This window comes from Crotalus tigris, unplaced genomic scaffold, assembly GCF_016545835.1.
Source record: "Crotalus tigris isolate CLP2741 ecotype Arizona unplaced genomic scaffold, ASM1654583v1 scf7180000018343.506757, whole genome shotgun sequence".
NCBI lineage: Eukaryota > Metazoa > Chordata > Lepidosauria > Squamata > Viperidae > Crotalus > Crotalus tigris.
In genome coordinates this window covers 270,388-272,567 of record NW_024096954.1, presented here as the reverse complement: position 1 = coordinate 272,567, position 2,180 = coordinate 270,388, and positions in this window count along the sequence as shown.

Below are 2,180 nucleotides of genomic sequence, written 5' to 3'. Positions count from 1 at the left end.
AGCAGCCTATCAAGAAGAGGACCATGGTCACTAGTTGAAGAACATAGGGCGGATAAAGGAGCATCACTGCAGAGAACTGGCCAGAAGAATATTATTGGATCCTAGCAGCCCATATTAAGGTATATAATCTAAAGAATCAATTTCAAAATGCTAGTTGTTAAGGCTGTTAAGCTACCTGGGATGCTTTCAATATTTTCATGGATGGAGTGGCATTTCCCAAAAAGAAACAGTGTCAAGGCATGGAAACATTTCAATGTCCAATTTTACTACTGGAAACAGTAAAAGTGATATTCTATCTATAATTAAGCCCAATGATGGCGACACACTATTACATTTTGGGTAATGTGATAATGTTCACCAATACCCGACAATAACCATTCTTGAAAGCACACCCTATTCTCACGCAATTTTCAGTGGCTGTACAGGCCGTGTGAGAATGGGGTGTGCTCTTGTGCAGCCTCTGGCTATTGCGCTGCCTCCAGAGCTGCTGGGAATCATGTGAGAATGGGGTATGTTTTCACAGTTTTGAGAGATGACAGAGGCTGTGGATATTTTCTGAAGCTGTTTCAAGAATGAAGGCCTTGTGCGACCCGGAGCTACCTCAATTTGTCTGCATTTTGTATAAATAAATACATAAATAATTGTTTCTCTTTTGTTCGGTGTGTGTGTGAGAGCGAGACACACACACACACAGACACACTTATCAGCAGAATCAAATTAGCCATTTTTTGAATTTTTGACACACTAAGCCCAAAAGGGTTGTCACCACTGACTTAGATTAAACAAAGATGTCTATGCACTTGATTGCAGCGAATGAACTGGAATGAGACCAAAGTACAGATGCTAGACTTTCAGTTGGGACCAGTGATAGTGTGATGCCCAAATATTGTCACTGGTTATCAGGGCATTCTTGAGCATGATTCAGAGTGTTGAGATGTACATCCATGTCTGCAGCAGAATGCTCGTTGGAACAGTTCTCCAGATCACGCTGACTTTCTAATTCTGGAGACTTAGTTTACACACTATTTCAATCCATTTGGTGCTGGTCAGACCTCATCTGGTATCCTAGGCCTACCTGGAGCACTATACCTAAAAAGGGATTCAGACAAGTTTGGAACAGTTACAGAGAATGTGAACAAAACTCATTATAAGATTGGAAAGTGAATACTAGGGGAAAAGGGAATTGTGTATGCTTAACCTTGTAAAGAAAAAACAGAAAAATTACCCTCCAGAAAACTGCAATATGTTCTCCATCTTCGCAGATTGGGGAATATTGGCCATAAATTACAAGGTAGATTTGGACTGGAAAAAAATGCAATAATAAAAGGTGTTTGACAGTGGGCCCTGTTTATTTTCTAGGTAGATGGTGGATTCCCCTTACAGCCACTGTCAAAAATTATTTAATATGGATTTCTGTACCAAACAAAAGGTTGAACAAAATAGTGTTAAATAACATTTAAACAAAGCAGATAGTTTTATTAGAAATATTGCATGCTAGATGTTGTCTTACTTATTGTGAGCTTCCCTAAGCCATTTTCTTTTACAGTGAATGGTCTACATATTTATAAAATAACTTCTGGAGAAGAGAGCTTTGGATGAGCAGCATTCATAACAAGGCTTTTTTGGGTGGGGCTGAAGCCCTCGTACTTAACCCATCCTCCCTTATCAAAATAGCTTTCTAATAGTTGACCACAGCCTTACAGATACCCCATGGAAAGATTCCTGAAAGTTTTTAAAAATATGCTTTGTGATACGTATCCTTTGTGGCCCCGTGTAATGCAGCACTCTGTACTGTTGTGCACTTGTGAGCATGAGACAGGGAGGAGCTTCTTAAGATTTAATTTGCAGAAGTTTTCCTTCCTATGGTTGACTTGGCAACCGAGTGTTGAAATTGCATTGGAAAGAAGGGCGGTGGGATATAGTATTAAAAGACAGTGAGGGGCCGAGTAAGAGAATTGTATTAAACAAAGTGCGTGGCTTTTATGTCTGTATGGCTTTCTTTTCCGACTCTATATGTTGACCTATTCGACCGTCAGACCCACTTCAGAAGTTTAGAAACGAAGCCCTCGCCTTGAGTCCTCTCTATGCTGATGAATGCCTTATAAAGCCGAATTCCCGGATCTGAGGTTGGCTTTTGTCAAGAATTTCCCAGAGTTCCTCCCCCTACCCCCACCCCCCAC